At 38.6% G+C, this 25,539-nt stretch overlaps 1 protein-coding gene and 1 pseudogene across 8 annotated transcripts in view; both read left to right on the top strand.

Moving 5' to 3' along the window:
* The window catches only part of LOC114478280 (neural cell adhesion molecule 2-like), a 277,638-nt gene that overhangs the window by 57,415 nt on the left and 194,684 nt on the right, over positions 1-25,539 (top strand). The gene's annotated exons all lie outside the window — the stretch shown is intronic.
* Positions 2,935-3,052, top strand: LOC114479163 (uncharacterized; annotated as a pseudogene).

Genomic DNA, 25,539 nt, shown 5'->3' with positions numbered 1-25,539 from the left:
TTTTGTGTAAAGGTGAGAGGAGAGGGTCATTGTGGTTTTCATGGGTTTGTTTGAGGACCATGAGGTGGACACGGCTGGTGGGTTTAGAATTTGCAGCTCTGAAGGAAACGGGGTAATAACATTACAAACAGGTCAAAGCAGCACGACTACACAGATGACTAACTGAACTAGAAAACCACAGCACCGTTTAGCTTTTAGAGGAATATCCTCCATTGTTCTCTTGGTTTATTATGAGACTATGGCAGGACAGTCAGACTACAGCAGCTACCCACAGTAATACCTAGTAATTAATTTAAAGGGCTGCCTTCTCTGTGTGTTAATGCTGTAGACGTCCATTGGGTACAGTGTTTTGTTTATTTCAACAGTTTAGAGTGCAGTCCAGTCTTCCTAGTAGAAACACTTTCTTACCATGGCTAAGTAGTTTATCTTTCTTGTCTTTTGTATGACTACTTTTTGTGTGGTAAAGTTGTGAAAGCCTTTTAAGTACAACTTTTCTTCTGGATAAAGTTTTATCAGACATGCCACGCATACACTTTTATGATTAATAAAGAAAAAAAAAAAAGAAAAAATCAGATAAAGACATAATGTAGGCCTCAGAGATCAATAGATTGACTATCATTTGTTGGAAGAAAAAAATACTTAAAATTTTGAAATTGCCACTGGAAAGTTTTTTTCATGTCCACTGTAAGCACTCTCTTATTGGAAAAGTGTTTGTGCATTGCATTGTAGACGGATACATAGAAGTGGCTTTACTTCATCCTTACTGTGATTTCTTGTGTGACTTACCAACACATTTCTAGTGCTTTCACGGACTGAAAGTTGCAGCAAAACAATGGCAGATTTTTATTTTGGGGTTTACATCCAAATCCGGCTGAAATTGAATGTCTGACGGAGTCTGGTGATATCATATCACAGGGAATACTGGGAACAAACTAGAATAAAAATGGTGTCGAGCCAATCACTGTCCTCCTTATCCAACAAAGAAACACAATAAATAACAGTAAGAATGAAAGAAAATGAGGGTTCCAGTTATGGCACATACACATATTTCTGGAATTGTAGTTGATCAAGTAGAACATAGACTCTCATTATACGCGGATGACATAATATTATTTCTCTCTCACTTAGATAAATCTATCCCCGCCTTGCTACAACTAATGGATGAGTTTGGTCATATTTCAGGTTATACTATAACCTGTTATACTATTCTCCTGCTGGACAAGAAAAAGAGAGATACACCTCCTGTAGTAACCTCACAGTGTCATTCAATCCACCAGTTTACTTATTTAGGAATTAAAATACTCCCAAGTTTGGATCTAATAGTTCAAAATAATTATGAATCTGTAACTAAAGAAATAACTGATAACGTTAATAGATGGATGTCTCTACCCATGTCTCTGGTTGGTCGAATCAACATTTACAAAATGAATATACTCCCCAAATTGCTGTACATCTTTCAGAATATTCCCTTACCACCTCCAAATGTTTGGTTTAAGAAGATTAAAACATTAATGCTAAGCTTCATATGGAAAAACCAAAGAGCTAGGATAAGGCTGTCCCTACTTCATTTATCTCATGGCGAGGGAGGACTGAAATGTCCAAATATAATGTGGTATTACTGGGCAGCGCAACTTAGGTCCATCAGGTATTATTTCAGTACAACGGATGCTCCCCAGTGGACAGAAATGGAAAATAGGGTCTTAAGCCCATCTTTACCTCTATATATTTTATCCGATTCAGAAGCTAACTTACTTAAAAAAACCACAAATCCAATTGTTAAGAATATGGTTAAAGTATGGTACAATACTAAAAAATTTATGAAAGAACCAGTTACTCTGTCACAGCTGAGCCCGATATGGGCAAACCAAGAATTTAAACCAGGCAGAGCAGATGCAGTGTTTAAACAATGGGCACTAAATGGTTTGGGTAAAATTCAGGATTTATTCACTGCAGGGTCAGATGATATGATGTCATTTGAAACTCTTCAATATAAATATAATATACATAGGAAATACTTTTTTAAATATCTTCAACTTAGAAACTTTATTCAGAAAAGACAAAGCAATCTTTTAAAACCATTTAAATCTAAATTGGAGGTCTTTGTTACTGAAGACAGTTCGGAAAAAGGAGCAATCTCACAATTTTATAATTTATTGGCGTCAAATTCTTCAGAGAACTCAACTATTATACTAGAGGCATGGAGAAAGGACCTAGAAATTAATCTATCTCTTGAAGAATGGCGTTCTGTTTGTATAAAAGCCCAAAAACAAACTATTAACTCAAGGTTAAGGATACTGTAATATAAGTGGTTAATGAGAGTTGACATCACTCCAGGTAAATTGAATAAATACAACCCTGACATTCCAGATACTTGTACAAAGTGTAATGAAGAAAAGGGTACACTTTTTCACTGCATTTGGGAATGTAGGGTAATTCAGTCTTTTTGGAATGCAGTTACACAAACTTTAAAAGACATCATCTCAAAAAGCTTAACTCAAGAACCTGCTTTTTTCATTTTGGGAATTTATCCAAACTATCCTAAATACGCTAAATGTGAACGGATTCTTATTGACATTGGTCTACTACAAGCCAAGCTTCTGATTGCACTGAACTGGAAAAGCTGTAGGGCTCCCAGTATTGGTCAATGGGCCAAACAGATGTTGACAATTCTACCACTGGAACGGATTACATATCTTCTGAAAGGGAAAAGTGACTTGTTTGAATCCATATGGAGGCCATTTATCACCTACGTGGAACGTTTGAATCTATCTGAGGATCGTAATGAGGACTCTTGGGACTATACCTTTTGAGTTTTATATTCATTTTTTTTAGTTACCCTTTGTTTTTTGTTTTTTCTTGTAAATATGGATGTCTCTGTACACTCCTGTAACATGACATTCTTTTTGAAGAAGCAGAAGCATGGGTGTGTGTCTGGGAGGTTGCCATACCAGCCTGTCATTGCCCGATCCCGTTAGATCTCGGAAGCTAAGCAGGTCTGGGCCTGGTTAGTAGTTGAATGGGAGACCACTGAGAATTCCAGGTGCCACAGTGGGGTGGCAGTCACCCAGTGGTATCTGTCATTGTGCCCTTGGGCAAGGCACTTCACCTACATTGCCTAGTATGAATGTAGTGTGTGAGTGAGTGTTGGTGGTGGTCGGAGGGGCCGATGGCGCACTATGGCAGCCTCGCTTCCGTCAGTCTGCCCCAGGGCAGCTGTGGCTACAATAGTAGTTTACCACCACTAAGTGTGGAGTGAAAGAATAATGCCTTAATTCTGTAAAGCGACTTTGATAAAGCGCTATATAAAACTGATGCATTATTATTATTATTATTATTACTGTTGTTGTGTGTTGTAAAGCAAAAAATAATAATAGACATTGTTGGAAAAAAAAAAGAATGAAAGAAAATCACTTCTATTCTTTCGTAGTAACATGTTTTTGCCATTTTCTGAGGGCCAGTATTAATAGAACACAGGCAGCTGCTCTTTAAATCTCAGCACTCTGGTCCGTTTATTTAAAACCACTGAGAAAGTGCTTTGTTTGCAATGTCTGAATATTTATTTCTGACAGCGCGCTAGTGTTTGATCACATGCTGCATGAAATGTAGCTGGCTACAATCTTCAGAGTGCATCCGCCCTCTTTCTAAACAGTTATGCAGGGTTTCAAGATCACCTCTGAGGCTGTGGAGAAAGCCACCGACTGTTTTCCGATCTGCAGGTAGCGTATCGATTCAGCCCTCAGCTGGAGTGTTGCCCCGTTGCTGAGCTCTTAGCTCTCCTCCTCATGTAGACACAGAAGGTCAGTTGCAATGGGGGCTGACATTGTGAGTCTGACACGTTCGAGGGGAGAATGATTTTGTAGAATGCTTTGATGGCAGCAACGAAACAGGCTGAAAACAGGAATTCCTGACATTCCTTACATCCGAGGTTCCTACAGTGGGAAGTTATTCAAGTTGTCATAGGGATTACTTGAATAAAAATTCAAAACAGCTTGACAACATTGGAAACTAGAGCATAAATCAACCAGCAGTCAGGAGCCTCCATGCATTGCCAAGAATTACTCATTGGACTAAAACTACCTTGAAGTGGTGCGAGAGAAACAATCTTATCAAAAAAGCCCAAATATGATGAGCGGTTCATTGCTTTACGCTAGCCAAACGTGCTATCAAGACCATGATGCCCTTTGCCACCACGTTACTTGTGTGAAAGTGGATTTTCAGCTTTGACAAACATGAAAATATAGAACAAGACTTTGTGTGGAGAACAATTTAAGACTCAGACTCTCAAATTCAGGCAAACATTGCAGAGTTCTGTGCGTCGTCTCAACCTCAGCCTTCTCATTGAAGTTGTAGCGACTTGTATTTCACAGTTTCAGGCTGATGAAAGTGTTGTATTACTGATATATGTTCAATCAACAAATATTTGGTAGATTTGTTTTTCCCAAAACAGAGGTTGTTTCTGAAAATCGACCAAAAATCTGTAGAGAATGTGATGAAGGGTAGACCCCGCTGGGCTCTCCCTTTGTATAATCAGCCACTCCGAATGTGCTTTGGTCAGCAGATTCAAGCTGTGACTCAGTGTTGGCACAAAGGCTTTTGATTAGAATAAGTAAATGACTGGACGTATTCACCGTCACACAAATATGGAAATATGATTTGGAAGAATTGATAGAGAAGGTGAATTCCGCCTAAATCTGGTTTGCACGTATGCTAAGCTAACACGAGATTCATTTTGTCTTATTTTTGAATAATATGTTAATTTTGTTTATTCAGGCAAAGTTTTTAAAATATATTTTATCTCCTGACATGTTTCGACTGTCAACTGCCAGTCTTTGTCAGAGGAATGTGCTGATTTTGCCTTTGATGGTTCCTTTGATGTTTCACTTGACTTCCAGCAAGAGTTATTTTGTCTTCTTTTTGAATAGTATGTTAATTTGAGCTTTTGTTTATTCAGACAGGGGTTCACATGACATGTCACGACTGTCAACTTATTTATTTATTGACAAAACGTGACAATGTATATCATTCAGTAAAAAGGGGAGTCGCAAAAAGTATTGTGTTGATTCCCTTTGATGGTCCCTTTGAAGATTGTGTTATTATTAAATCCTGACATGTTTCAACAGAGATAAAAAAAACCTCAACTTAACACTAGCGGAGTCACTTATCTTGTAATTAGTGAGTCCCTCATCTTTGCAGCAGTTCTTGCTTCCATTTTCAGTAAATAACTTTTGTTTCATTCAACTCAAGTGTGTGTTTGTTCCTTGGAAAATAAGTCCTCCTGAGAGTAAAGCTGTTGCTGTAGTCCTTGGGTTGTCTTTGGATTTGTCTCCGTGCCCCGCGGCGCTTTTTTCATTATCACATGGGATATTCATGGGCTGTGTTTGTGTGAGCTCACAGTGTACCAGCTCGTCACTGAGGCTCACCGTAGCCTGTGGTGGTGTGAGTGAAGGGCTCCTTCAGGAGTGCTGTAAGTGCCAGTTTGAATTGGTCGTTTGTTACATTGACGGTGCACTGAAGGCTTCCCATTGATTTCCCATCGATGTGTGGTTGAGCAGCAGATAAGCTCGCAGACGGAAGGAGATAAGCGCCTGTCGTTTTTTTTTTCTTCCCCCCAACAGCTGCGGACGCCACGAAGGACAACGCAAAGTCAGATGTATCACAAAGTCAACCACAGAGCAGCGCCACACATGCTTCTAACAGACAAAAAACACACATTGTCTTATTATTTCAGGGCTGCTGTGCTAAATTAGCTCTCGTCTGTGTCACGTTAGAAGTCCTCTCGCTGACAGGACCGTATCAATCAACTGATTCATTCGTATGAGATTAAACTATGGAGGTGTCACATCGTTAATGTGAAAAATGGGGCGAGAGGATAGAAAATTAATCCCAACACAGAGCCAAGACTGACAAGAGCGTCAAACATTACTAATATTAATGTTTGGAGTTTGAACTAACAACATTAATACTGATTGAATGACATCATAATCTGTCTTTGTGCGTTAGGATTTGAATGTTAGACTTTCTGATGGCCTGAGTGGATGTTAATCCTTCTAAAAGTATCCTCTGTGATGCTAATAGTGATGGTGAATTAAGGTAAATGCTAGCTTTTAATTTATACAGTGTCCGACTCTTATATTAAGAACATGGCTGAATAACATTAAGCAAGGTTTATTAATATCGCATACTCTATTTACATTAGGCCTTCTGCCCTTTTTGACGTATACACTTAAAGCAATTAGAATTAAATTATAACACACTACAAACATTAATTTGTTATCATTAAACCTTTACTATGGCTTTTTACCACATTTATTTATAAATACCGTTAGCAGAAAACGTAGAGTCGCTCCTCCCCACACTATTCGTTCATTAAATTTGATTCGTTCTTCAACTTGTAACATTCAGCACAACTAAAAGCTTGACCCAAAGTAGCTGTAATGCACCTTAAGATGGTGTAATTATTCACAACATACTATATATTCTTATTAGCATTTACTGTAGTAGTTTATATAAAGGGTCGAAATTCGTCATTTTTATAATTATAGACATTGGGCATTTTTGTCATAGATCTGTGTACACAAACAAGCAGTATGTTGTCTTCAGTCTAATCCCAGGTGTTATTCTAAATAAAATGTTTTACAGCAAATGAATCTGTTCTAATTATCGGTTTCCTTGATTACTATTAACTAGTATTCGTGACACGCTCTGTGTTTAGTGGACCAGACTTGTGAAAACACAATGATTTGTGGATATTTTCTAAAAGTTTCTGGGAAATTCCAATGGCACAAATTATATGCAGGTGAGCTCTTCACAGGATTGCTATTTACGTTAAAATTTGCAGATAAATAATTTGTCCCTCATTTCTCTTCGTTATAATAATGAAAACAAAGCAAAATTCATTTGACAAGAAAAGCTTAAACTTAAGTCTTTAGTATTCCTTTCATGTGTTTTTGGTTATTTTTGTTTGTTTTTGAAGTAAAAATGTGTGTTTTCAGTTCAAAAGTGTATATATTTCAATATTTAGTTTGTTGTTGCAGTAAAAATGTTTATTTTTGGTTATTTTCTGTGTTTTTTTTTTTTGAGTCAAAATTTGCATTTCTTGTTATTTTCTGTGTTTTTGGAGTCAAAACGTGTATTGTTGTTGGGGGCCAAATACAATTTGCACATTTGTCCCCAGTTTCCTGATTTACAGTAAGTAATTAATTCAGTCCTAATAGATGTCGCTCAAGGTTAAGCTAGCACGTTAGCATTTCCAACCACCATTCCACCAACATTCTATATTCAAAACACATTTCCTTAAATGTTTATGTCAGAATATGACATAAACTGACAGTTCTCTCAGGCTAACTGATGGTGAATCAGTACTATATGGTCTAACACATGCATCACCCTCGGATGTTCTTGCTTTGCTGGTTGAAATTCTATTCAGACGTTTGTTACATATTAAAATAGTATGCATTCTTTAGTAAACCTGTTTAATTTTTGTTGAAGTGTTCCTGATTGATCAGGAGGCTAATTGCACTTCTAACAGTTGACTCTATGAACCAAATTAAGTATTTTTCTTGGCTTTTGTCAAATTATGCTAATGATTGAAAACAGCTCAATTTTTTCAAACTGTGACACAAAGAGCAAAGTGGCACACCTGCTCTACGGCAGCGTTGTAAAGCAAAAACTGTTAATTATTATGTTATTCTTTTCAGAACCAAGTCAAGTTTCTAAGATTTGTTTCATTTCCAAGTCAGAAGTAGACTGGAGTGGACCACTTGTCATTTTTTCGCATTATTTCCTGAGAAAATCTGCATGATTTCGACATTTGAAGTGTTTGGGATGGAAAATAGCCAAAGTAGCTTTCACCAATTTAAATGCGTCCACCTCATTTTCTTCTCCCTGCTTGGTGCTTTAGTCAGAGGAGGGTCATGGGGAGCTGACGCTCTCTGATTGGCTGCTTAGTAATCGCAAGTTTGAGAAAAATGACGTGTTGGTTCACATTTCTACCTCAGCGGGAAACGGTGAACCACTGTTCAATGTGTTGCATCAGAAAAACCAAATAACACATTTTGATAGCTGAATGGATTCAGACTGTAACCAGCAAGAATAAAAACTTTAAAAGCTAAAAAAATTGCCATCTTTTGTAGATATTAGAATGTATTAATGATGCATCAAAAAGTTTCTGCTAAAATCTTTAATGCACTTTAATTTGGCACTCTTTCAGCAGCTCAGTCAGTTATTGTTTTTTACATTGTGCATTGTTGGAATGTCAGTGCTAAATGGGTTTTTTTCATGTTTTTTATTGATTCATTTTTTGAAGCATTATTAATTATACAATTGTAATGTTTTAAATTTAGTGAGATTAGTACACATTCATAGCCATGAATGCAATAATCATTTGCATAATAATTTGGTTTGGGGTCAATTATAATTGTAATCACAAAATTGATCATCATTACAATTATGGCATAATTATAATTGTAATTGTAATTTTAAGAAAGCTGTTGCTGTAGTGATCGTAAATAAATTGTAATTGAGTTTAGATAGTTGACTTTGTAATTGTAATTGCCATGGAAATTCTACAAAAACTGTCAATTATAATTCAATGTTACAGTTATATTTACATATGTAGTTAACAATGATTAAAATATGTTTCATAGCATCAAGCTCTCCCACATTTTAATGTAAAAAACAAGAAATCTCGGGGTATTATGACACAAAAAAGGCTCAGGTACCCACACCAAAAATATTCAAACCTGTAGTTATTGATTATGAATCCTAACAAGGTCACCAATAGATGGGAAATAAATTAGATATTAGTTTTTAGTGTATTTTACAGCTGATTTAGGACCCGTTAGCATAAGAGATGCTAACAGGAAGCTAACACAAGACGAAGGTTAACTTCGATTTGGTTATTTATTTCAGGCTCAGTAATTGTGATTGATTGTAATTGAACTTTTGTCATCGAATGTAATTGTAATTGACTTTCTGAGGACAAAAAATAATTTTGATTTAATTGTAATTAGAGAAAATGCTGGTCATTGTAATTGTAATTGAATTGGAATTCAACATGGGTAATTGAAAACGTAATTGTAACTGAAAAATGTAATTGAGCCCAACCCTGGTGTTTTCGGTTTTCTCATTTTAGGTTTCGGCCGAGAATTTTCATTTCTGTGCATCCCTAGAATTTACCTTTGCTGTTGTCCAGGATAATTTACAGACAGACAATAATTGTGCATCTTTATAACAATGTTATGTGATTTTCAAGGTATTGGAAATGTCTTGAAAAGGAAGCGCTGACATGGACAGTGGCCTGTTGCACCTGTGCTTGGTGATAAAAATAACTGATCAGTGAAATCCAGCCCAGCAGTCATTCCGTCCACCTACATGCATGCACAGATGCGTTGCCCCTCCTATTGGTTTCTGGGAAATGAAAGATGAGGACAGGTGTGTCGGAAACACAGTGGTGCTTTTGGCGGCTGCGGGTGAAGTCATTGGTGACTGCTGTGGTAATGCTGATGGCCTTGAGGAGCCTGCTGCTGCAGCTGATGCTCATCAGAACCACAAAAAGAAACACATCACCATCACCCTGGTTTGCATTCAGGTTATAAATCGCCTCACGTACAGTATACTGATATTCCGCCTTATGCAAACTCACTTTTTCCCCACTACACTATACATGGTCCCTGAACTTCTCCTGCCATACATTCATTACAGTTGCTGCACCACTGAGCACCCTTAGCCTGCCGCTGTTAGCATAGGTTTCCAATGCTAACTAATTCTCAGAAGGAGTCAGAGTGCTCTGGGCTAATGTGTATCATACTGTGAGTGTGAAGACTCCGTGTGAAATGAAGGTCATGAAAGATGTAATTTTGATTCTGTTGATTCGGTTTGACCTAATTAGCCCGATAACAAATCAAGAAACCCCACAGGCTCGCAGTCTGAGGACGTGAGATATGTCGGTACCCCGAGGGTCAACCATCACATCAGCTCCCCCTGTATCCACTTTAATGTCGCACATAAAGAACTGTCAGAAACTTTATCAGCATCTATTATTGAGTTACATGTTTAACCCGTAATACAAAAAGCTGTAAAGTCTGGCTCCATGAATAAATATTTGTTGGTAATTATAGCTTCTATTGATAAATGCAGTTTTCCTCCTGCTGATGTGGGACTCCTAACCCACGGAGGCAAATGATTAATTGAATACCAGTGCGTTTGCTTCCTTTTTGTTCTGCTAAAGTGGAGAAAAAAAAAAAAACGGTTAGTTTACTCTGCAGATACCATGGTGGGATCTACTAAAGATTGTGATTGCTTCCTTTCCCTGAGACACTCTGAACCACCACAGCTAAACTTAGTCAGCGCTGAGTGATCAGGATGTCAAGCTTGTCTGATGGCAATTCTAAGCTTTCTCTGGAGATCCGTATCTGACGGGAAGCTCTGACTTTCTCTCCCTCGCCGCTCTGAAGACGCTCCTCTATTTTTGTCTTCTAAAAAAAAAAAAAAAAAAAGCGACATGTTTTGCATTCACCACACACCTCGCCTCTCTGAGGATGAGACGGGTAAAGATAGATATGTGTTAGATAGACCATCAGCAGTTCTTCTAAAAACTGTGCAGTGGTTGTACCTGGACAATAGTTTGCCGATTGTGTGCATTATAGAAATAAATAAATACAGGTCTTGTATATTTAGAAAATGATGGACACCAAATTCGAGCACCTTCACCTCTCCTCAGATGCTTTCTCTGCTGTATGGGAACTATATTGCTCCGAGTGTGTCGGCGTAAATGCACGTGTGTTGACAGGTGTGACAGCCTGGCTGCTCTGAGGCCTGAGAAGGTGGAGAAGGAATCTAACAACACTGAAAGGCCAGCAGCTTTGCCCAAAGCCCTCTGGGAAATGTCCAGCCGTTGGTCTTATTGGTAGAAAGATGAAGCTAGCAGACCTGAGAGGAAGGAGCTCAGTGGAAAGCCCTGTCTGTCTCACTTAGGCTCACTTTCCCTCAATCTCCCCGTTTGCTTCCTGCTTCTGCACGTCTGAAAGGCTGCTGTGGCTTTTTGAGCTGCTGGAGCAGAATTATCTGTCATGTCGGTAATGAAATCAGAAGCTTAAGTAATTGTCACGTACGGTGCTATAATATGCCACCACTGTATTTCCTCTCCCCTGTTCCCACACAAATCAGTTTGGATTTACTGTTCAGTAGATTTTTTTGGGTCACATTAATGCAAAATAAATTCAGTATCTGTTACTGACGTGTACTGGTCCTGCCTTTAAACAAGAATGTGCCAATAATCATGGCTAAAGCAACTTCACATGAGAGAGAGCGATGCTAACTCAACAATAGATTTCATCCCCAGGATTACATTTTTTGTTTGCGTTAAATTGTGGAACTGTTTCCTTGTATTTTAGAAACGGAGGCAGACGATGAGATCAAAGGCAGTGGTGTAAATACTCGTTACTGTGACAGGCTTGATCTAGCATGTGTATCTAATGCGCTAACCCTCCTACATTGTTTGGTCCGACTCCCCCTGAGGTCATACTTAGGTTAAGGTTTCATTTGACAGATACATTTCAGGCTTCTGTTGAAAACTGATTGTTCTAAAAGGGTTACACGTAGTACTCCCACGATTGCACGCGCGTATGCACGCCTGACGTGCACTAACGTTAGGGCGCTGGGAATCATTTAACCTCTGACTACAAGATCCTTCACTGTTTGAGTTTTGGAAACGTCAGTGGTGAGTTGTCACAACTAATAGAAATATACATGAGTGATAAAAGCAAGGGGTCTAAGTGTTTGAATAATTCATAGTTACGGATACGGGATGTCTCAGCAAAAGGAGAATATGTATGTAAGAGTTGGAAATCTGTCATTTGGATTTGAGGTTATGTAAATGCTTAAGTGCAATGTCAACAGTAGACGACAACGTTTGGTCTTCCTCATCATCAGCTAGTAGGGATGTAACGATTCACTCAACTACCGATACGATTCGATTCACGATACTGGGTTCACGATACGATTCTCTCACGATTTATTTTACAAAATGGGACTGTAGACAAATTTTGAAAATATTGTACTATTTTCCTTTTATTTTTCATTGTCAAAAGAATTCCTTGATAAACTATTCAAAACAATGCAATTTAACTAAAAATAAATCTTGAATGAAATAAATAAAGGAATAATACAAATGAAAATGAAGCCTATTAATTTAAATTCTGGTTCTATAATAAACAATGCAAAACTCCATAATAGTTCTTTTTCTTTTTAAAAGTGCAACTGAAAATGTATTTTGTGCCTTAACAATTGGACTTTAAAAAAAAAAAAAAAAACGTGATTACACTGATTTACGTCATATTTGTTTGGACCAGCAGAGGGCGCTGGTAACCCAGTGGTCGGTTGGCATGCAGATATCTTGCAGTGAAGAAGAGAAGCTATGCTAGCAGACAGAGCTTATAGAAAAACGTGACTTTTACAGATATTCAGGTAATATTACAGATATTCTTTCGGTGCTTAAGGGGCAATGAATCATTTATAAACATATTTAAGAGTAGAAGGCGGCCAGAAAGAAAGTATTAGCAGACTCCGCCCGCCGCCTACACTTGTGGATAGCGGTTAAAAAAAGTACTGTGATTCAATTTTCAGAAAATCGATATCAACCGTGATACCTATGAATCGATTTTTAACTGCCTTGCGATTAATCGTTACATCCCTATCAGCTTGTATAGCTTCGTCTGACGGAAACAATGTCGCTTGTGTCGAAAGAAAAGTCCACGTTCAGTGGATGGAAGTTGCCAAAAATGCCTAAAGGTTTTACATAAGTTAGCTATTATTATTATGTGTACATTTCAGTTCTTCAGATTTGACACGCCCGTGTTGTTTGCCACTCTTGCTATTAGGGATGCACTGGAATGATACTTCTTGGTTGAAAACCGTAAACCAAAAATGATAAAACCAAGTCTGGAAACTGCGAGTCCGCAGACAAGTTTGCCCGTTTCCAGACAAGTTTGCGCACAATGACCACAGTGTTTGCTCGCATCACCAAAACATCCTGTTTCGGTGAGCTTTGTTAAGAAAAGTGTTTGTCTCTGATCACTGAAAAATTTTGGCCTAAAGAAACACAAAAATGCATTTTCAGTATATTCCATGTCATATTGTCTTTTTCACCAGATTTTGTTCACATAAATTAAAAACAATAAAAGATGAGAAGCAAACAACAGACGTGTTAATCTTAAATCAGTTTAATTAAAAATCTTGTTTGACAACCACAATAATTAGAACCTAAAATGATCTAAAACTGTTTCTCTTTTGAAGGCATAGAACAGAGGCAACGTGCTGTACTGTGTATTAATTCTACCTTCAAATCACGTTTATTATTGCTGCTAATAAACCTGCTGATGATAATACATTTATTGGCTGCCTATTCCATAAGAATAGGCTGGTAACTGGTGATGGCTTTCCTCCCATGTGACTTGGGGTGACAGCTCTTTCTGACAGGTCCTGAAAACAACACTTAAAGACATGACGTCCCAGAGCTTCACGCCACACCAGCTGCTGCTGTGCTGACGTCCCACGTTAAGGCCCAGGGGTCTGCAGGAGAGCAGCCTGCTACTAGTCTAGAATGTCTTTGTTTTGTTGGTTGTTGTTTGAGACAGGGAATGAATTAAACACTGAAGTACAGTTAGCATAACTTTTACGCAGGGAATTCTCAAAAGATAGGGCTTTTGTATGTAAATGCACATTTTCACTGCTTTGACTCGGGCCAGATAACGAGGAACATTCGGTTGGTGTTCAGTGGCTGTCACCGGGTCGTGTTTTATGTGTGCTTTTTGGAATGATTAGCTGTGGATTGACTGCAGCTTTTGTCTCGTCTGCATCGCTTTGTTTCCTTTTCAAATCCGAGGCATTTTGAGAAGGACTTTTTCAAGTCGTATCTGAACCCGATCAAAAACAACCAAATTCTGAACAAAAGTTGCAGGGTGCGACTGTTCTCCGACACGTGTTAAACAGCCGTGGAGACTTTGATGTCTGGACATGTTTGCCGAATGCCTGCTGCATAGAAAACAGACCGCTGATATAGTAATTGTTTGTTCGCTCCATGTTGTTACACAACTGCCAAGCCACTCTTCTGCAATATACATCATAAATATCTATGGTATCAAAATAGATGTTTTTATATTTGCAATCAATAGCTACACACAGGACATTAACTACTACACGTGTCTAAACAGAGAGAAAACCACTCATTGACATGCCACATGCATCAAATGTGATAGTTTGTACTAATGCACAAGCTCCGCCGTTAGCCTTATTACCTCCCACACATAACAATAAATAGGTAATGGAAAAACATTGTGGATTGTGTTATGCATTATAATGATTTCATTGACAAGAGTGAAGTTATGATACAGAAAACAGATTCTTTATTATTATTTTGGCATGACTTCTGTTGATTGTGACGGTTTTCTAAGTTTCTCGATTTCAACATTTAGTTATTTTTGGAGGGATTTTGTGTATTTGTTGTCCTTTTTTGTTTTTGTGTTGTTTTGTGTTGTTTTTTTTGTGTCTTATGATTCTTTTTATGTATATTTGTGTTCATTTTGAGTTCTTAGTTATTTTTGTGTGTTCATGGAGTGGTTTTGTGTAGCTTTGCACATTTTCACATTGTATGTTCTCATCATTTTGCATGTCTTTCTTATTGTAAATGTTTTTGAAGTCATTTACTTTGAGGACCACACAAAATGACAGAGGGCCGCATGTGGGCCCTGAGCTGCCAGTTGCTCAGGTCTGCTTTGATGTAATAGAATCTTCCAGATAAAACCATTGTTGCATCCTCTTTAATAGACTAAACAATAACTTAAAATGATCTACTCTAGCAGCGTGTCATATTTCTCCTCTGAAATTCTAATTTTTTTCCCCTATTTTTTATATATATGGTTGTGCTATACAAAGAACAGAAGTCATGAACATTAAAGTAATTATTGAAATTATATACACAATGAGGCTAATCATCATTTGTACAGTAATTAAAAGCATTGAAATAAACAATGAGTGAGCTCATCGACAGACGTGTTTGCTCAATCAATGCGTGCAATCAGGGATGGAAATGAGTCATTGTCTAAAATCTTAGAGTTCCAAAGCACGAGTGCAGCACAGAGAAGGCTTTGTATGGTGTTTATTTATTCTCGCATTTTGGAGTACAATATTTCTAATAACGTTCAGCACAGTGTGAAAGGTATAATTAATTATTCAGCAGGAAGGAGGAAGATTCTGAAGAGGATGTCGATCTTTTTCATCTTCATTTTGGTCTGTGATGTGACACAATATGTTGCTAAAGTCAGATGTGTCCTGCTGTTTCTGTTGCACTCACCCAAGGGATTTCTTACCAAGTGAATCCCAGACTTATTAATGCAGTTAATAATAAACAGACATATAGCATGTTTTTCTGTACTTAAACAAAGGCCTGTGTATTATATCAAGAGTCGAGATATATCGCAACTTCTGTTTTGGTGATACAGAAAATTACAATATCGCCAATATCAATATATTTTGATTATATAGCTTATTTTGTATTAAAATAAGGAGAACTACTGTATCTTTCTCGTAAGACTATGTTTTTGACTTCAGTTTTGCATTCTGTATTTTCTATTAAATAGTTGCGTAATTCAATTAAACTGTCAGCGATAATAGCTTAAAAATATCGACATTTTGAGAAAAATAGCGAGATATGAGTTTCGGTCCATATCACCCAGCCCTACTTTAACAAAAGTTACTGATTATGGGTCTAAAGGTGTGAATCCATACGTCAGTGGAGCTTAATTTGGAGATGCACATACCCTTAGGTGTACCTTGATTATTTGAGTAAATACAGATTGATCAGAGGGGGAGGGGCTAGTGCAGGGCTTGTTAGATACTCGATAAGTTGACTTGAGTTGCTTGTAGCAAGAGATGCCCAATTTAACATTGGTTGCGAATCATTGAGGGATAAATCGGGGTAGTTACAGGGGTCACTTCTACTTTTCATTGTGCTCATCCACTGCTCTATGAATGACTCACATTTGCATGGACTCATGCAGGATGGAGGCATCGTGATTACCGCCGCCAGATACAAATGCACTCTCCAGATGCTGTGCTCGTCACTTAGAGCAAGATGAGCCTTGGCCTGTCAGCTATTGGCTCTCACTTATGTTTGCCTGTGCCCCCCTCCCTCCCCCCCTCCCTCCACAATAGTTGTGCAGTCAACAGTCACACTACTATCATTGCAGGTAATCATTTCTCCAGATGGCTGCATTCTGAGAGACAAGCCAAACACTTTCTCCCACTAGCATTAGGGTCACGTGACCGACCGACAAGTGGCATTGTAAATACACCGCTCGCTGTCGCAGAAGGACGCCATCCGCTCAGCAGGAGGGGGAGGGGTTGGGGGGCAATTACCTCTACTGGGATTGGAAGTGAGGAAATATGCCACTACTGGTTAGCACACACATCAGTACCCAGGAAAGTGACAGACGCGGCTCCTCACTGCTGACTCTGCTTCATGTACACTTTTTCATCTGGGGCTTTATGTACTGCCTGGTCAACCTGCAAGTGTGTGTGTGTGTGTGTGTGTGTGTGTGTGTGTGTTTCTGGGAGGTTCTCGGTAATATTTAAATGTCACCCACACATTTGTCTCCGTGAAGCGAGGAAGTTCAAACTGATAAAAAGGTAAAGAACTCTTTGTGGACGTGCATAACTAGAACACATTTCCTCTCTCTGCTGTGAGGCTCAGAAATGTTCACGAGTCATATTTAGCAGCCTTGTTGGATTGTTCCTTCAACATAATCTCCTAAAACACAGTAAATATTTTTGATAATGTTCAGTTATATCCGAGGCTGACTAAACAAACTGTGTTCTGTGTTTTATTGGGGTTTTTTTAATAACCTTTGTGTTTGCAGACGGTGTCCTCACTGGTGCACAGACATGTAAAATTCATAATCTAGTTTAAAAATGTCTTTTGTGAAAATTTTCATAAACAGAAAAAAAATTAGAAACTCAATAGTTTTTAAGTTCATAAAAGCTACTCATATCCCAAGTGGTAAATTTACAGTGTATGTGATGATATTTCACAAATTGACATTTAGCCACTAACCAAATATGACAGGTGATCAGCTTTTGCCTGTAAAAATTGTCATTTTGTTGTGTAATCTATATATTTAAATGCAACTAATTATACAAGTTGACTTTAAGTAGATTTTGCTATAAACTCTAAAGACACTATTGGAAGATCTAAAGCAATTCACAAGTATTGCCTCCGATTTTCTGTAAATTCACGTCCCGCTGACCCGTTTTTTTCACCTTCTCTCTTATTTAAAATATGGTCTCAACATGACACGGAAATGTCTCACATACATGTTTTGGGAAAATATCACAGATGATTAAATGTCTAGAAACTGTGACAATCACACAAATGTGTTCAAATCCTGTTAAAGATCTCTCGTTTCCTGTTAAACGGGTGGCGGAGGGTGTAGCAGCGTGGCTAACGTGGCTAAGGGAACTCTTTTCCTCTACTGCCTATAGCTGAGAGGGATATTTTCAATCATTTTATTGTTGATGGAAAGTTGTTACTGCTGATTTTAATGTTCCTATTGATTTTTGAACTGCTTAATGTTTTGTGTTCCACTTTTTATTCATGTAAAAGCTCATTGAATAGCCTTGTGTATGAATAGCGCTATACAAACAAATTAGCTGTTGAGACGTAATCATGCGTGATTGCAAATAATTATGATCATTCACAAACAACAAGTTTATGTTAGATTTATTTACATAAGACCATCAAATATACCAGGAAAAACATTTCATTTGTATATCTGTGCACTCTTAACATTTCTACCTCCTGGCATTCTCAGTAAAACAAAGAGTTCTAAACTGAACAACACTGGTGCCTCGAGCTGCTTGGAAATGCGCTAAATCTAAATAGTACAATAAAAACTGGTCATGGAAACACCTGAATTTCTGGAGGAAAAAACACGATTTCACGAGGAGGAATTTCAGACGTTTCGATGTTGAAATGTGTGGCAAAAGAGCAATGGAAACACATTGGTGCCTGGTGACTGCGAGAAAACATGGCGTGGTACGTGTAAACAGAAGTGGTATACAGTACTTAAATATGAACTGCCACATTAGACGTGAAACAACAAATGAATAAATGAATGTGGAGTGTTATAAGGAGGTTTGGAGTGTCCGTCTTCCTGCTGCAAAGTCTCGTGGGATTAGATTTCACAGAACAACCTTCGATGGAAACACATTTACAAATATCGCTTTTATTTTGCGAGACGATGTAATGGAAACCCAGCTTCTTTTCTTTGGACGCTGAGCATGCAGTGGGTCTGTACATGAAGTTTACCTTCTGAAGCGACGGAGGTTGCGCTGAGGTTATGCATCCTCTCCTCCCTCCGGTCCTGTCATGTGCGACCCGTCTCCCCACCATTCTATTCTTATCAAGACCGGGAGTTGAAGAGCAGCTGTGCATGTCATCATACTGTCATTTACCCAGCTGTCCTGTGTGTGGTCACACAGGTTGAACACACACACACGCACACACACACACTCTGCTGATGTTGATTATGCAGAGTGGGTGTGTGCGTGTGCGCGTGTGCAGGGTTTTCCTTCATTTCACTAATTGCACTGAAACGTACTGTAGATAAGACGGTAATTACAGCTCTCGTCTCAGAAAAGAGCTTGTGGTGTCAGCCTGCTTCCCAGCTCTTATGTTCACACTTCACCATCACCCGGCAACACACACACACACACACACACGTACTCTGCTGATTGAGATGCCGTATGCAGCACAACACAAAGCCACACAGGATGATGGCGAGAATGTCAATAGCTCATTTTTTCTGACATGTTTTTTAACAGCAGATGGAGGATAATCAGTTGTTGGTAGGTATTAATAATATTATCAATGGTTTACATTTTGCAAATGAATTTTAATCGTCGTTATAAATCTGGTGGTTAATCTATGTTGTTCTTCTGACAGGTCCTTACTTGTTTTCTACAGCCGAGCCATGACAACCACAATTATGAGGTTGAGAAGATAATGATGGTTAAAATAATCTGGCTACATTGTAGTCCGTTGCGTGTGTCGTCATCCCCTCCCAGGCTAGATTTAAATAGTAACTCTGTTCTACTAGTCCTGGGCAATGTATCAAGATTAAAGATATATCGAGATTTCTATTTTGGCTTTATAGAAAAAAATTATAATCGCCTCTAACGATACATTTTTATTTTTAATCTTATTTTGTATTAAAATTTTTGTTTTAGGAGTCGCACTACAGAACTCACTCACACGTGCTGTCCCTTAGAGGAGAAAAAGGCAAAATTGTCACATATTGATCAGCTGTTTGTTAATAAATGAGCCTGTTTGGCATTTGACATCAGCAAATTTAACCCAGGATTGTCTTTCTCGTAAGACTGTATTGAGTTAAAAAAAAAAAAAAAAAAAAAAAAAAAAAATCAGGATTTATATCATGTATTGTCATTTCGAGAAAAAATATCGAGAGATGAATTTTGGTCTAGATCGCCCAGCTTGACATTGTAACATAATAATGGAACAAGTCAGGCACACACAATTTACCTCACACTTTATTTGTCTGCTGGTGTTGAAAATAAAAGCTACCAGTAACCAAATTCTGGTTCCCGTGCCAGTTGAAAAGGTTTTGTGTATGAGACTGCATCCAAACTTAAAGTGCGATATAATGTTTTACCTTTCCGGGGTGCTGGACTTATTTTAGTGAAAGGAATAATTAATGAGCGTAGCGTTGGAGAATAGGGCCCTAATATCAGTGTTTAAATGCAATAGTTTAATTAAAAGCTTGCTGCTATAGTTCATGTGAATGCTGTGGGTTCAAAACATTGCATTTGAAGGCGACGTGAGTGAGTATCAGTTAGTTTGGTTGGCTGCTTTAGGCTGGAGCTGTCCGTGGTGCTGAACGCTATTTTCTTAAGTAGACAGGGTTAACCTGCCCGGTGGCTCCAGATTAAGAACCTACGGTACGTTGACCCACATTACACTAGTATTCAATCCATCACAGTATGACGGCGTGTCACGTCCCATGAATGAGTGCTGTCAATGGCCAACGAGTCTAACCAGTGTTCTGAACCTTCCCACGAGTCGCCTCCAATTTGCTTCCTGCCCCACAACTGTCACCTCTCATCTGCTCACCCACTGTAGCTAATGTAGAAGCAAACTGCAGACACGTTCTGGACACCAATCCGTTTTGGGGGAGTCCGTATTGATGTGTTTTTAATTCCCATTTCACCGTGGCTTTAGTATCTTCTGAGAACAGGATTTGAACAAAGTGAAACTTCGAAGTGTGAAGGCGGCTTTCTGTGTGTGCGATTGTGTGCCTAAATGATGGTGACAGTTCAAAGGATTTTTAGAGGCTTTGTTTTGGGGGTGGGGGGGGCTCTCAGGTACCCGCTCAAGAGGAAGCCATTTAGAGTAGACGAGAGCTATGTATGTGCGACCATACAGTATTTCTACACCTCGTGTCGCAGTGACGAATCCACACATAGTAACACACATGCTCATGTAACACACATGATCATGTAACACACATGATCATGTAACACACATGCTCATGTAACACACATGCTCATGTAACACACATGATCATGTAACACACATGCTCATGTAACACACATGATCATGATCATGTAACACACATGATCATGTAACACACATGATCATGTAACACACATGCTCATGTAACACACATGATCATGTAACACACATGATCATGTAACACACATGCTCATGTAACACACATGATCATGTAACACACATGATCATGTAACACACATGCTCATGTAACACACATGCTCATGTAACACACATGATCATGTAACACACATGCTCATGTAACACACATGATCATGATCATGTAACACACATGATCATGTAACACACATGATCATGTAACACACATGCTCATGTAACACACATGATCATGTAACACACATGATCATGTAACACACATGCTCATGTAACACACATGATCATGTAACACACATGATCATGTAACACACATGCTCATGTAACACACATGCTCATGTAACACACATGATCATGTAACACACATGCTCATGTAACACACATGATCATGTAACACACATGCTCATGTAACACACATGCTCATGTAACACACATGATCATGTAACACACATGATCATGTAACACACATGATCATGTAACACACATGATCATGTAACACACATGATCATGTAACACACATGATCATGTAACACACATGATCATGATCATGTAACACACATGATCATGTAACACACATGATCATGTAACACACATGATCATGTAACACACATGATCATGTAACACACATGCTCATGTAACACACATGATCATGTAACACACATGGACAGGTTTCAACAAAGGCCCTGGATGATCCATCAGTGATCACAAAGTGTACTTTTCAGACAGACGAATCAGCCTAGGAACTGTGAAAGGAGCGTGAAAAGAGATGTTCACTTTCATCCATCCATCCTCGTCAGCAAACCAGCATGAACCCCTCCCCCCTCCCTCTTCCCACCCCCCTCATCTGCTGGTGCCTGACACCTCTGTCAATTCACACACGCTCTATACACTCTTGCCAGGAGACAATCTGATATCAGGGACTTTGTCACACAAGGACATCATTTGTGAAGTTGTCTCATTTCTACACTGTCACACACAAAGCCTGATGGGAGGAGCGAGTTAGCCACGTCTTGTGTAAGGTTAGCTCGCTCCCTGAACGCTGGACCTAAACACAGTAAAAAACAAACACAAAGCATAAGAGAACAAATAGCTTTTTTAAATTGCTCTGCTATGGGCTGCTCTTTTTGCTCTAATAGGATAAAGTGCAAACATTGCCTCAAAGCCGGGGTGGGGTATGGGGAGAGGGGGGAAACCACAGGAGTGTGACTAAATCTAATAGAAATACTATTTACCAACGCCGATGCTAACAGGCTCGGAGCATGGATCTGATTTAATCTGGATGCAAGGTGTGATATTCTTATAGGTTTATTTGGGGCAAGGCTTTACCTAAACGGCCCCGCTCAGGATTTACTGGATCTCTGCACATTTCCAATACACGAAGGCTTTTACAGTCAAACAGTGCTCTGAAAAGCAGGTACAGGAATGATCTAACTCAGTCAGCATGTAGACTAGGGACCACCCTGAGCATTAATACAGTATTTTTGTTGTTTTGTGGGTTTTTGAAGTCATGTTATTATTGTTGTTTTGTGGGTTTTTGAAGTCATGTTATTATTGTTGTTTTGTGTGCATTTAAGGCATTGTGTTTTTTAAGTGATTTGGTGTGTTTTTGTTGTTTTTCACCAGCATTGTTTGTCAGTTAGCAGGATTACGTCAAAAGTACTTAAGATATTTTGACAAAGATAGACCTTACACCAGGGGTCCCCAACCCTGGTCCTCAAGGGCCCCTATCCAGCATGTTTTAGATATTTCCCTCTTCCAACACACCTGATTCAAATGATGAACTCATCATCAAGCTCTGTAGAAGCCTGATTACGATCCTGGCCATTTCTTTTGAGGACAAGGGTTGGACACTCTGGCCTGGCCTTACACCATGGAAGATTCCAATACATTTTGGAGAGGCTCCGGATCAATATAGTGATTCTGGATCAGTTTAAAAATTATTATTACGGGGCGGTGTGTAGCTCAGTGGGATGAGCGCCCGCCCCATGTACAGAGGCTGTAGCTCCTCACCTGCAGCGGGTCCAGGTTCGATTCCCGGCCTGGGACCCTTTCCTGCGTGTCATTCCCTGCTCTCTCTCACCCCCTTCCTGTCAAGCAACTGTCATATAAAGGCCACTAGAGCCAAAAAAATCCTTTAAAAAAAAAAAAAAAAAAAAAAATTATTATTAGTGAATCTTCAAAAAAATCTTGATTCGTCATTGAATTGTATATTTCATCGCGATCTATCAAAAATATATGGGCTCATATACATTAAGACCTACTGTATCATTATTAATGGTGGTTTAAAGTTTGAATGATCATCATATCATGATCATGGATCACTGATCCAGGTAACTGCCAATATCTGGCAAAGAGGACATTTGACACTTGGTGGAGGTTTGCGCTTTGAGTGCTTTTGTGTGTGTGTTTATCATGGTTTTGTGTGTTTCTGTTGTTGCATTTATGGCCTGTAAAATTTCAGTTGTTGACATTTTAAATGTAGTTTTGATTAAATATATTTCACATTTGTATTTCAAACAAGAATCATTATTACTGAGAATGAGAAGCTCTTCCCTCGTTTGTTCTACAGTGATCTTCTGACATTAAAGCCCTCAATAAGAGAGATCAGAATGTCCGTACATTTAGGACAGCTTAGATCAGAAGAATAAAAAGTGACATGTGTAAATTATTCATTGGGCTTTTGTCTTATGTTCATATCTCATTAAGAAGAATCTCCCGTCAGCTCGCGAGTATCTGAGTTTTAAAATTTCATCCGATAAGATATGCTTTAAAGTTGAGGCCTAATTGCATTTTATGAAAAGCAGTGTGTCAAATGTTGTACTCTTTACAATTACACACAGTTTGCGATGGGCATTATTGCCTCAATGAGGATTGCCTTTGACCTTGAACTGCATCAACAGAGAGAAGGCCAGTGAAAACTTTATAATAAGTATGTATTTACCTTTAAAAAATAAAAATACATACTCCATATGAAAGGGAATTGAGTTCATGCCCCTGGGTGTACAATGTTATGTTTGAAGCCAAACAAAATAATGGAAGGACACGATCAGCAGTGGCTCACTTGTGTGTCCTTCTGTTCAAAATAAAACTGAATACAAAAGCGACAGGAAGATGAATTCATTTTGTGGAAACAGCTGAGAGGCTTTCTACTTTCTTTCTGATGCCTCCAACATCGTGCACACTGCCTGAGGTTTCTGGCTGCTTGATAACCTCCAAAGTGCCCGGTTATCCAGGCACTCAGCACCCCATGAAGAGGGTGCGATACTGGCTATCTATGGGATGTACCCCCTGGTGCTACCGTGTCCTCTTAATGGCCCTGTTTGGGCTGAACCTCAAAGAACCAACGTAATCCTCAGATGTGCTTGTTTGGCCTCACCAAGAACCTCCCTAGGTGGGACACTGACGTGGTGTTGAGGCAACGTGGACACGTGGTTGTCCTTGCTTTGGATGGGGCCCTGGAACGGTCAGCACACTCACTGAGTGTATGGTGGAGAATCATAGTAAAAAGAAAAGATATTCTTCACAAATTGAAATATAAAATTGATCTTTTTTTTTATCAGAACATTAGTATTGTCTAAAAATAGCTGCATTTAGCCTAGTTTTGACTTGATGGATCATGGTAATCTATAGATTTAAACCAAATAAAGAACTTTTGTGAATGTGCGCGAAAACACCTTTTCAGAATTATTTTAAATCTCTGTGGAGAGTCAGTGATGAGAAATTTCTTCCATTGATTATGATTTATTTATTCATTTTTTGTAATCATTTACCTATCTATAAAGCAAGGTCTGTGTGTGTGTGTGTGTGTGTCCGTGGAGCGAATATCTCCTCATCGCAGTGTTTGATGGACCTGAAACTTTGTCAACGGCTTCCATATACGCTGAGTGTGTGCTTTCATCATTTTGGAGTAATTTGGTCATTTCCAAAACCAATTTAAAACCAATTTGCATGACCAGTCCACACTGTGGAGCACTGATGATGTCATAAACAGTGATGTCATCAGATTTCCGTGCTAACTGATGATGTCATCAGCAGTGAAATAATGGATTCTTTTCACATTGAAGTGAAAAAAAAATCACAGCTTTTGTTGACAGATATTATTGATCAGATCGTTAGTATTGTCAAAAAGTACAAAAAAGGCTACATTTAGTCTAGTTTTGACTTGATAGATTATGGTAATCTATGTAGAGTAGAGTAGAGTATCTTTAATGACCTCGCAGTGGGGAGATTTACTATCATGGCAACTCACATCAGATAAAGTGCAATAATTAAAAAAAGACAACACAAGGCAACACAGAAAACCCCAAAAATTGTGCAAAAAAAGGTCAAATAAACAATACAATAATAGAAGCTATACAGTATATAAATTAAAAAATATATATATATTAAAAGTATAAAGTATACAGGTTATATACATATTTACAGGTGGGGGCAAGGACATATTTAAACCAAATAAAGAAGTTTTGCAAATGTAAGTGAAAACTCAAATTCAGACATAAGTTAAAATCACTAAAGTTTGATGTCCAATTCCATCTCTAGGTAATCAAACACATAATAGATCATTTTTACATTCCTTTACAGACCATTTGACTTCCTGGTGTTGACCAGTTGTTTGCAAACCTTGGCCATTGCTTAGTCAGCAGTTACCGATTCTTCTTGTGCCACGTCCTCCTGGGGCAAAGTCAGGCTTAAACAATTCCCACATATTATGGGATTAATGTGACCTTGTGAATTCTCCGCGTGAACAAGTTGTGCAAAATCCAGAAGGTCCATCAATGCCCTGAGCAATGCATTCTGGGTACAGA

This window comes from Gouania willdenowi, chromosome 2, assembly GCF_900634775.1.
Source record: "Gouania willdenowi chromosome 2, fGouWil2.1, whole genome shotgun sequence".
Lineage (NCBI taxonomy): Eukaryota > Metazoa > Chordata > Actinopteri > Blenniiformes > Gobiesocidae > Gouania > Gouania willdenowi.
The sequence above is the reverse complement of the archived record's forward strand: the minus strand, read 5'-3'. Positions and strand labels throughout refer to the sequence as shown.